At 49.1% G+C, this 11,301-nt stretch overlaps 1 protein-coding gene across 2 annotated transcripts in view; it reads right to left on the reverse strand.

Moving 5' to 3' along the window:
* Nucleotides 1–7,633, reverse strand: part of LOC117011330 (mitochondrial uncoupling protein 2-like) — a 30,293-nt gene extending 22,660 nt beyond the window's left edge. Inside the window, exons 1-10 of one of the 2 annotated variants that reach the window (XM_042780202.1) lie at nucleotides 7,566–7,633; nucleotides 6,687–6,843; nucleotides 5,718–5,835; nucleotides 4,429–4,549; nucleotides 4,243–4,320; nucleotides 2,971–4,165; nucleotides 2,297–2,731; nucleotides 1,918–1,994; nucleotides 1,425–1,530; nucleotides 167–298 (exon numbers count right to left, since the gene is read on the reverse strand). The gene's annotated coding sequence lies outside the window, so the exon portion shown is untranslated. Of the gene's footprint in view, nucleotides 1–166; nucleotides 299–1,424; nucleotides 1,531–1,917; nucleotides 1,995–2,296; nucleotides 2,732–2,970; nucleotides 4,166–4,242; nucleotides 4,343–4,428; nucleotides 4,550–5,717; nucleotides 5,836–6,686; nucleotides 6,844–7,565 lie in introns of both variants that reach the window. The other variant, XM_033086684.1, reaches the window with a different exon arrangement.
* Nucleotides 7,634–11,301: the final 3,668 nt, after the last annotated feature.

The following is an 11,301-nucleotide window of genomic DNA, read 5'->3' on the forward strand; positions in this document are numbered from 1 at the left end:
TGTATGACTTGATCTGCTGAGGTCCCTCAAAGCAGTCAATCTATCTGTTTTTATTTAAGCTCAGATATGCAGGTCTGGGCTAAAAAACCCCCAAACCACACATCCTTTTCACACCTGGGCTGGCTGTCAGACCCAGCGAGTGTCTGTGTGAATCCCCATCTCTCACCTTGCTTGCTGCTGAAGTCCCAGACTGGTGAATCTGTATTTTCTGTCACTGGAGTGGTTACTGGAGCATCTGCACCAGCAAATGACACACAGCTACTGGGGGCTGCTACTTCACGTTCTGCCAAGGGACTTCCTGAAATGATACAGAATTAAATACAGATTTCTACATTAATAACAGCAACATCTGAAGGCAGTTCAGCAATCAAAACCACATAATTAGCAAAGAAATGCACCATCTAGAAAACACCCTTTTCACTGGTGGAGCTGATAGCATGTTATATTTGCAATGGAACCAAATATTATACAAACCCTTTATTGAACAGAAACTGGAATATTCAAGGGAGAAACAGAAAAACCATTTGCCCAAGATCATCTAAGAAGTCAGTTAAAGCTAGGAATAAAATCCAGGTCCAGTCACCCCAAGCATAGAAATATTCCAGTGCTTGAGCTACTCTGTCACCTGGGCAGCACAAAGATTGTTCTCTGTGCAGCATCCAGATTTGGGGTTCCCTGTCAGATTTGCTGGTTCCCATGAATTATCCCACAGCCCCAAATTCCCTGTTCTATTCCCACTGCCATAACTTCACAGTGCCTCATGGAGTGTGGATATTCCCATGCAGCTGTGTCAGAAACCAGTAGAGCTTCCAAGGAAGCTCAGCAGCACTGGGACAGGTGAATATTCCAAAGAATTTGCTGTTTAAAACCCTCATCCCCCAGCCCCACCCATGTCCCTGGGGACTCTTGACAGAGTTGCCTGGAATTCAGCTGGTTTAACCCCCACAGCTCGGGCTCCAGGTGCTGTTTCCAAGCAGGAGAAGGCAGAGGCTGGAGGCGCTCCCAGCCCGTTCCAAGGCACGGCCCCTGTGCCCACAGGAGAACAACTCTCCCTGCAGAAGCTCAGTTCTTTTCAGAGCCTCAGCAGTGGCCTCTGCAAGTTCTTTTCCCTCAGGAAAGGGGTGCACATCCCTGCCTCCAGCACACCTCCAGTGGGACCCACCTGCAAAACCTTTCCATCCCTTCTGCACTTCCAGTTGGCTCCCTGAAAAACTCCCACTTTGATCCACACAAAACTTCACCCCACCTGAGATATATGTTATAATTCGTGTTTATATAAAAGAATTGTATGAAATAAAATAAAATAAAAAGAATCTCTTAAACACCAAGCACCCGGGGCCATAGACAACGACTGTAATTAGCATATCAACAGACCTAGCCCGGTGATCTCCACCGCAGACAGAAAGAGATCATCGAAAAAATACCTGCCAAAGTACCCATCACCTCCGATGGCTCCCATTAGCGAGAAGACAGCACTTCATTACACATCGTTATGGAGCAGACAAAGCCTTCATCGGCATGCAGGAAGCACTTTTGTCCAGGGCAGCACCAGAAAAGGATTTAATTTAAATATGAGAATTTGCTGCAGAAACAAAGGTGCCCATTCAGAGCAGCCCCTGGCCCAGGAGCCACGGGCAGCCCTTGAACCGTGTCTGTGCCAGCGCTGCCTGGGCAGCCCAGTGTCCATCCCTGGGACGTGTTTGGCACAGGCAGGACACCGCAGGCACAGGCAGGACACCACAGAGCCAAAGCACAAGAGGTGCTGTTGCCTTCCAGGGACTCCTGGCCTCCTCCTGCCCCACATGCCAGCCAGCTGGGACACACAGAAACACCAAGGCACATTGCTGGCCGCCGTGCAGCTTTGGGCCACAAAAGCAGCCTCAGCAGTTGCCATCGTTTTGGCCTGGCAATACTCACCTGCAGGAAACCTACGGACTTGAGAGTCAGATTTAAGATTCCCCTCACTCCAGTGTATCTTTAGCATATCCTGCGATCTGGAAGTAAAGAGGAAAATTCTCAGTTCAATTTCTACAAATGAGGTTTTGCCATTGCAGAGTTTTTTTATGTTGCAAAGTAGGGGGAGCCTCTCCCCAGGCAGGTGTTGGAGAAGCAGCCCGAGCGGAACCGTGCCCGGCTCCTGCCGTGCTCCAGCCCCGCTCGTTCCACAGGGGTACGGGCCCGGGGAAGGGGAGCCCGGCGCTGCTCCCGCTGGGGCTCTGCCCACCCGCGGGGTGCCGGCGGTGCCGCGGGATGGGAGCGCCGGGATTTGGGGCTCCAGGGCCGGCACGGCGGTCACAGAGTCCCGGGTGGTTCCAGCAGAGATAAAGCATCTGCACGAGGAGATCCCGCCGCCGTTCTCTCGGCACAGCTACCGGCAGAGCCCCGGCTCCCTGCGGCAGGAGAGGGATCGTGCCCGGAGACCCACCCCCGCTGCGGCCGGAGCGGGAGCGGCAGCGCTGGGAACCCCCGGCAGACTCCGACAAAACCCAGAACCGATTTCCTGCATAATAAAATGAGAAGAAAATCAGAACCCATAAAACATAACCCTTATCCACCGCACACAACTTTCGGCTCACCTGTCACCGCTCTTGTCTCGAGCGCCCAATTACACCACGGCTCTCTGTGCTGCCCAGGAACCTCAAATATCGCCCTGCCTGACGAAAACCCCGGTCCCTGGCCGCTCTGCGCCCAAACTTTGGTGATGAACTTCACTGCGCAGACCGGCCAGGACCTGGGAAAAAAAACTCCAGCGAGGGAGGAAATTTAAAAAAAAAAACCCTGGCTGGGGAATTTTTATTCTAAATTTAAAATTGGTTGAAAAGCCTGAAAGGCAAAACTCCTATGCACAAAATTACAACCGGTCACCACGCACACTCGCACAGGCATACGCTAGCGGTGGCAGATGGACACAAACTCTCACACACAGACGGTCACACAATCTTCAGCTGGTAAGCTGACTGCAACCCTTACCTGAAACGGTACGCTGAACATGATGCTTGACTGCATCCTCTGGCTGCTGGTCCTCGACATCAAGGGATAGGTTCCATGAAAGGTGGCGGCTGAGAACTGGAAATCTGCCTCGGGGACCTGCGAGACAGAAGCGGGAGGTCAGTGAGTGGTTACCTGAGAGCTAAGAGACATCCCCACACATTTTCTACCCAAAACCCCAGGTAAACTGCAGGTAAAAAGAACTTAGAACAAAATTTAAAGCCCAGCATAATAGCTGGACAGCCCCAGACATCTTGAGTGAATGTGCAGCTCTCACTTAGAGTCCAACACCATCCCACAGTACAAAACCCAAGTCCTTGCGCCTTGTCCTATCTTGGCTATGCATCAGGGCAGTGCAGCTCCAGACCAAATGCGTGCAGGCACCCGTGACACAGGACATGACAAACGAGGGGAGGACAGGGGGACGAAAAAACTCGGCAAGAACCACGGGGACTGAGAGAATGCAAAAGGAGATCACTGAGGGAAGACTGACAGCAAGCTGACAAGGTTGGAAAAAGATGCCAGCAGAATGATTTGCTCCAAGAACTGCAGAGATAGCTGCCTCAGAATCCTCTACTTATCTTCCCATTCCTCTAATTCCTCATCTCTTGTAATGGATCCTTCAGGTGCACAGCTGGCAATACAGCTCAGAGCAAGACCTTAAGAGATCAGAGTGGATGCTTCTCAAAAGAGAAAAGATTCAGATGCCTGTCCAAGCTCCTGAGACCAAGGTTTGATGGCACCACAGCCAGGCTGATGAATACAAAGATCACAAGATCCTATGGATGACCTCAGGGTTTCTGACATGCCCCTCAAAGGGCTAAGGCAAGAGACAGGCAATGCAACACACACAGACACAGGTTGCACAATAGACAAGTGACATGACACCCAGAGGAACTGCTCTGCCCTGTGCAAATCAGCATTGAGATCAACTTGAGACTCTTCCCCTAATGGGGCCTGAGGGGCTGCTTCTTGGACATCCCCAGCTCCAGAGCTGCCTCAAAAATCCCTCCTGACAATTACAGACCCAGCATCCTGCTCCCATCCCCTCTGTGGGTTGGAGCCCAGCACTTATCTGTCAGAGATCCAGGTATGAGAATCCATGTCAGGTGTGCAGTAAAAAAGCTTTACCATCGGGGAAATTCCTGCCATCGCTGGGCTGTTGTCCCTTAGTCAGCTACAATAAAGAAAACCAAACATCAGTGCATGCTCTGAGCAGCATACAGGCCAAAACCTGATAATTTCACTACTCACCATCTCCCAGGAATGCCCAGGGGCTCAGGACACACAGTTGAGCTGCACTCCATCTGATGCCATCATCACAAAATAGACCTGAGACAAGATGAAACATCCTCTGCATTGAAATGAGAGAAGAACCCTGATCCCAGCTGATTCCAGAGAGGGAATGAAGGCCCTTAGCAAAGGCTGAGGTTAATATACCCCTGATTGGGACCACCCCTCGTTTGCAGGAAAAGGAGGAGCAAATCCCTTGAGGTATAAAAGGCCTCAGAATAACTATGGCTGTTTGGCTCCTCAGACTTGAATTTGAGATGAGGAAATTCTGCAAGGAAAAGGGGAGTCATTTTTCAATACAAAAAAATTTTATAGGAAATGCAAATACTTCCCTTTTTGCAATAGGTGCCTTCAGAAAAAGGGGCAAAAATTGCATCAAAAATAAAACTTTGTGTTTCAGCAGCATAGCTAGCTAATAAAGAGAATTTATTAGGTGGTATAATTAGTCTTTAGTAAATGTTCAAACTTACTATGTGTGTAACTAATTAGGATGGATGAGAACAGGAATGAGAACAACAGTGTAAGTGTCACAGAGACCTCTATTCAGGGCTATCTGGTTCGTAAAAAAAAACAAGGAAAAGAGTAAATTCTCTGTGAAGTAATTCTCACCCACCCAGTTCTATGACATCAGTAGGGAAGAGCTGTTTTGCACTGCAAAGGCAGCCGGGGTTCTAAGTGCTAGCAGCTTGTGTCTGGGAGAAATCCTGATCTGTCTGGCACTGTAGCAGATGGAAGCCGGGTCGCAGGAACGGGGCCCTGGACGAGAACGTTGGCGCTTTGCCCTCTGAACCAAAACTCCCCCTCCCGGAAGCATAATCGCAGTTTAAAAGAGGTATTTTGCACTGCAAAGGCAGTCAGGACTCTATATGGAGCCCGCCTGAAGCTGTGATAAATCCTGATCCGTTTGAAATTACAGCGGGTAGAGCGCAGTCACCGTGACAGGGCCCTAGACACAAAAGGTGGCCTCTTTCCCTGTGAATGAAAATTCACCCTTCCAGTGTCCTGATATCATTTTGGGGGAGGTATTTGGCACTCCAAAGGCAGTCAGAATTCTAAGTGCTGGCAGGTTGGGTCTGGGAGAAATCCCGATCCGTTTGGACTTGTAGCAGGCGGAAGCCCGGTCGAAGGCCCGGGACGCTGGATAAAAAAGGTGGCCAAATTTACTCTAAAAGAAAAGTTGCCTGCCCAGTTTCCTGACAGTAGTTTAAATGAGGCATTTTGCACTCCAAAAACAGCCAAGGTTCTAAGTGGTGGCACTTCGTGTCTGGGAGAAATCCTGATCCATTTGGAATTTTAGCAGGCAGAACCCCAGACAGTGACAACTAAATGATTGTCATGACCCTTGCCCAGCGCTCGTGATTCACCCACACAAAATCCAGAACAAATGTTGCTTGGGCTTTAAGAACTTGAAATAACTTTAAATTAAAAGAAATCACCTTTTTCTGCTGTTTATTTTTCTTCTTCCAGATGCTGGACTTGCCTCTGTGGATGTGTGCTGAGCTCTCACTGCAGGGACTGCCAGGCCTGATTGGCTGTGAGTTGGTGTTCTTCTCCCTGGGGAATCAGAAATTATTATTAAATAGACCACAGAAATGCTTTCTGAAACCTTTCCCCTTTCCTGCCCTGTGCTGGTACATCTTCTCTTTCTGCCTTTGAATTTACAGCTGGTCCCTCCTGTCATTTCCCTGCCTCACTTCTGTGCACTTCCTAGCTGGTAAAGGCAGGTATTTGCCGAGAAAGGCAGGAAAATCCCTCCCTGCAATGCAGAATGTAAACCCCCTCCCTCCTCATTATATAAATTTGGAATCGGGGACTCCCAGGCCAAGATATGGGGGGAAGGAAAAACAGCTCTTTGCTAATATATTTAACCAAACAAACAGAAACAGCAGCAGCTAGAAAAATTACTGACAAAACAAAAACAGTAACTTAGTTTCTGTCTCTTTTTCAGTCGCAGACACCGTGTCTCTCTCTCTCTCTCTCTCTCTGCACATTAGGAGCTGAGTGCAGCGCAATGAGCGAGCTTAGCATGATAATGGGAAGAAATGCCACAGCAGAAAAAGTAGGAGAACCAACCCCACAACCCCCAAAACCAGGCCATCACCCGAAAACAACGTGAGAAGGGCAAAATCAGCACGTTTTCTGCCAGAAAAAGAGTAATAATAGTAATCAGAACTGCAAGAGAAATTTAGGAGCATCGGAGAAATTTAGTAACATCGCTTTCATGTGATAAATACAGGCCCTGCCCATCCTTCCAGCCCAGGTGAAAACAGGAGGGAGAACTACAGGAAAAAAGCAGAGTCTCTTATTTGGGTGTGTTTCCTCAAGACTCTTCTGCATTGGATGCTCTTTGTGTTCTTTTAAAACATGGATTGCTGCTAAAATGTCCCAAAAGGATCAGCACTCACCCCCACTGGAAGTACAGACATCTTCATGGTCCGTCTTTGGCCAAACAAACCCCAGGATGTTTTTGCTTTCCTGACAGGCTGGGCCAATTTCATTCCCATTTCTCAAGGCTACAGACCCTGTATGGCTCTGGGGTCAGAGCACCTCTGGAACAAGAACCTCTGAGAGAAGATTGGAGGATAGAATCTATGAGCAAACTGAAATCCCAGCTATGCAATGAAGGCCTGCTTCTGGAAGGTTCCTTGTGGCTTTTTGCACTTGGTGAAAACACAACTTGTGCCAGGGTGAGTGACCTCAGCACCTCAGCTTTTCCCCCAAAATATCCCCTCCTCATTTCCCTGTAGATGAGCTCAGATCCACTCCTCCCCTCCACTGCTCATCCAAGTGTCCATTCTGTTCCCCACAGGCCATGGTGACCCCAGGGAGGTCCCTTTGCCTTTCTCCTGCCCCTCTCCAGCCCGAGGCCGCTCCTCTGCTCGCTCTCTCCAGCCTCATCCCGCACGGAGCCTCTCCTCCCTTCCTCACCGGCTGCTGCCAAGGAAGGAGGACACAGAGAGTCCCGAGTTCTGAGCCCTCCCCGCTACCCCTGGAGAGCCCTGGCTGCGCTCCACAGGGACCTCGGACTTCCCAGAGAAATTGTCTGCTGGGCTCCCTTGGGTTACCTCAGCAATCCTCTCAAAAATGCCACCTCACTCCCCTTGACATCCCCTCGCCTGTTCCTACACAAACAGTTCTTGTGTCCCCTCTAAATTACCCTGGGCTTACAGCTGCATGAATGCCTTGACCTGTGCCCACTGGTCATGATTCAGCCAAGCAAAATAGAGAGGAAATCTTGCTTGGGCTTTAAGAACTTGAAATAACTTTAAATTAAAAGAAATCACCTTTTTCTGCTGTTTATTTTTCTTCTTCCAGATGCTGGACTTGCCTCTGTGGATGTGTGCTGAGCTCTCACTGCAGGGACTGCCAGGCCTGATTGGCTGTGAGTTGGTGTTCTTCTCCCTGGGGAATCAGAAATTATTATTAAATAGACCACAGAAATGCTTTCTGAAACCTTTCCCCTTTCCTGCCCTGTGCTGGTACATCTTCACTTTCTGCCTTTGAATTTACAGCTGGTCCCTCCTGTCATTTCCCTGCCTCACTTCTGTGCACTTCCTAGCTGGTAAAGGCAGGTATTTGCCGAGAAAGGCAGGAAAATCCCTCCCTGCAATGCAGAATGTAAACCCCCTCCCTCCTCATTATATAAATTTGGAATCGGGGACTCCCAGGCCAAGATATGGGGGGAAGGAAAAACAGCTCTTTGCTAATATATTTAACCAAACAAACAGAAACAGCAGCAGCTAGAAAAATTACTGACAAAACAAAAACAGTAACTTAGTTTCTGTCTCTTTTTCAGTCGCAGACACCGTGTCTCTCTCTCTCTCTCTCTCTCTGCACATTAGGAGCTGAGTGCAGCGCAATGAGCGAGCTTAGCATGATAATGGGAAGAAATGCCACAGCAGAAAAAGTAGGAGAACCAACCCCACAACCCCCAAAACCAGGCCATCACCCGAAAACAACGTGAGAAGGGCAAAATCAGCACGTTTTCTGCCAGAAAAAGAGTAATAATAGTAATCAGAACTGCAAGAGAAATTTAGGAGCATCGGAGAAATTTACTAACATCACTGTCATGTGATAAATACAGGCCCTGCCCATCCTTCCAGCCCTGGTGAAAACAGGAGGGAGAACTACAGGAAAAAAGCAGAGTCTCTTATTTGGGTGTGTTTCCTCAAGACTCTTCTGCATTGGATGCTCTTTGTGTTCTTTTAAAACATGGATTGCTGCTAAAATGTCCCAAAAGGATCAGCACTCACCCCCACTGGAAGTACAGACATCTTCATGGTCCGTCTTTGGCCAAACAAACCCCAGGATGTTTTTGCTTTCCTGACAGGCTGGGCCAATTTCATTCCCATTTCTCAAGGCTACAGACCCTGTATGGCTCTGGGGTCAGAGCACCTCTGGAACAAGAACCTGACAGAAGATTGGAGGATAGAATCTATGAGCAAACTGAAATCCCAGCTATGCAATGAAGGCCTGCTTCTGGAAGGTTCCTTGTGGCTTTTTGCACTTGGTGAAAACACAACTTGTGCCAGGGTGAGTGACCTCAGCACCTCAGCTTTTCCCCCAAAATATCCCCTCCTCATTTCCCTGTAGATGAGCTCAGATCCACTCCTCCCCTCCACTGCTCATCCAAGTGTCCATTCTGTTCCCCACAGGCCATGGTGACCCCAGGGAGGTCCCTTTGCCTTTCTCCTGCCCCTCTCCAGCCCGAGGCCGCTCCTCTGCTCGCTCTCTCCGGCCTCATCCCGCACGGAGCCTCTCCTCCCTTCCCCACCGGCTGCTGCCAAGGAAGGAGGACGCAGAGAGTCCCGAGTTCAGAGCCCTCCCCGCTACCCCTGGAGAGCCCTGGCTGCGCTCCACAGGGACCTCGGACTTCCCAGAGAAATTGTCTGCTGGGCTCCCTTGGGTTACCTCAGCAATCCTCTCAAAAATGCCACCTCACTCCCCTTGACATCCCCTCGCCTGTTCCTACACAAACAGTTCTTGTGTCCCCTCTAAATTACCCTGGGCTTACAGCTGCATGAATGCCTTGACCTGTGCCCACTGGTCATGATTCAGCCAAGCAAAATAGAGAGGAAATCTTGCTTGGGCTTTAAGAACTTGAAACAACTTTGAAGTAAAAGAAATCACCTATTTCTTGTGTTTATTTTTCTTCTTTCAGATGCTGGACTCTGTCGATGTGTGCTGAGCTCTCGCTGCAGGGACTGCCAGGCCTGAGTGGCTGTGAGTTGGTGTTCTTCTCCCTGGGGAATCAGAAATTATCATTAATTAGACCACAGAAATGCTTTCTGAAACCTTTCCCCTTTCCTGCCCTGTGCTGGTACATCTTCACTTTCTGCCTTTGAATTTACAGCTGGTCCCTCCTGTCATTTCCCTGCCTCACTTCTGTGCACTTCCTAGCTGGTAAAGGCAGGTATTTGCCGAGAAAGGCAGGAAAATCCCTCCCTGCAATGCAGAATGTAAACCCCCTCCCTCCTCATTATATAAATTTGGAATCGGGGACTCCCAGGCCAAGATATGGGGGGAAGGAAAAACAGCTCTTTGCTAATATATTTAACCAAACAAACAGAAACAGCAGCAGCTAGAAAAATTACTGACAAAACAAAAACAGTAACTTAGTTTCTGTCTCTTTTTCAGTCGCAGACACCGTGTCTCTCTCTCTCTCTCTCTCTCTGCACATTAGGAGCTGGGTGCAGCGCAATGAGCGAGCTTAGCATGATAATGGGAAGAAATGCCACAGCAGAAAAAGTAGGAGAACCAACCCCACAACCCCCAAAACCAGGCCATCACCAGAAAACAACGTGAGAAGGGCAAAATCAGCACGTTTTCTGACAGAAAAAGAGTAATAATAGTAATCAGAACTGCTGGAGAAATTTAGGAGCATCGCTTTCATATGATAAATACAGGCCCTGCCCATCCTTACAGCCCTGGTGAAAACAGGAGGGAGAACTACAGGAAAAGCAGAGTCTCTTATTTGGGTGTGTTTCCTAAAGACTATTCTGCATTGGATGCTCTTTGTGTTCTTTTAAAAAATGGATTTCTGCTGAAATGTCCCAAAAGGATCAGCACTCACACCCTCTGGAAGTACAGACATCTTCATGGTCCGTCTTTGGCCAAACAAACCCCAGGATGTTTTTGCTTTCCTGACAGACTGGGCCAATGTCATTCCCATTTATCAAGGCTACAGACCCTGTATGGCTCTGGGGTCAGAGCACCTCTGGAACAAGAACCTGAGAGAAGATTGGAGGATAGAATCTATGAGCAATCTGAAATCCCAGCTATGCAATGAAGGTCTGCTTCTGGAAGGTTTCTTGTGGGGGTTTTGGGGCACAAGAAAAGCCTAGACCATAAAAACGTATGTAAAAACCCCACACCGAGCACTTCAAGATGATGCACTTAATGTTAGAGACACAGAATTGGGCTTTGACATTTCCTGCACCCGCACACGTTAAAGGATGAACTGCAGAGTCCTCACTTCTTCCAGTTTTATTTTGGTGGTGTCACTTGCCGTACCAAAATCCACAGCACCCCATAAAAAATGGAGAGCAACTCCCACCCCTTTGCATTTTCCAGTTTCAGAGTCCTTTTTAGAACAGGTTTTAAAGAAAACAAGCATGGCTGAGCTCTACTATCAGCTACTGTATCATAGATTTTCATGAGACGTGATGGTTTCCCTAAGAAAATTAATTTGCACGTGTAAAAACCCATGCAGTAGGGGCAGGGTTCTGAGGCCACAGCTCGCAGGTAAAGGATCACACGAGTGGCACAGAGGGGTCCAAAAGTGCCCAGAAGTTCAAGTTCACTGCATTTGGGCGGGAGGATTTCAAACCACAGTGCTCTCCAAGCCTGGAGCTGACAGAAACCAAAGCAGCTTCCCCTCCTGGCTCGTTGTCCCCGCTGTTCCCTTCCGTGGCACCGGGCGGGGGCCAGACCCGGGAGGGGACAGCGGGACCGGGAGGGGACAGCGGGCGCGGCGGGACCGGGAGATGGACGGCGAGATGGACGGCGAGATGGACCGGG

Source organism: Catharus ustulatus, unplaced genomic scaffold (genome assembly GCF_009819885.2).
Source record: "Catharus ustulatus isolate bCatUst1 unplaced genomic scaffold, bCatUst1.pri.v2 scaffold_112_arrow_ctg1, whole genome shotgun sequence".
In the NCBI taxonomy this organism is placed as follows: domain Eukaryota; kingdom Metazoa; phylum Chordata; class Aves; order Passeriformes; family Turdidae; genus Catharus; species Catharus ustulatus.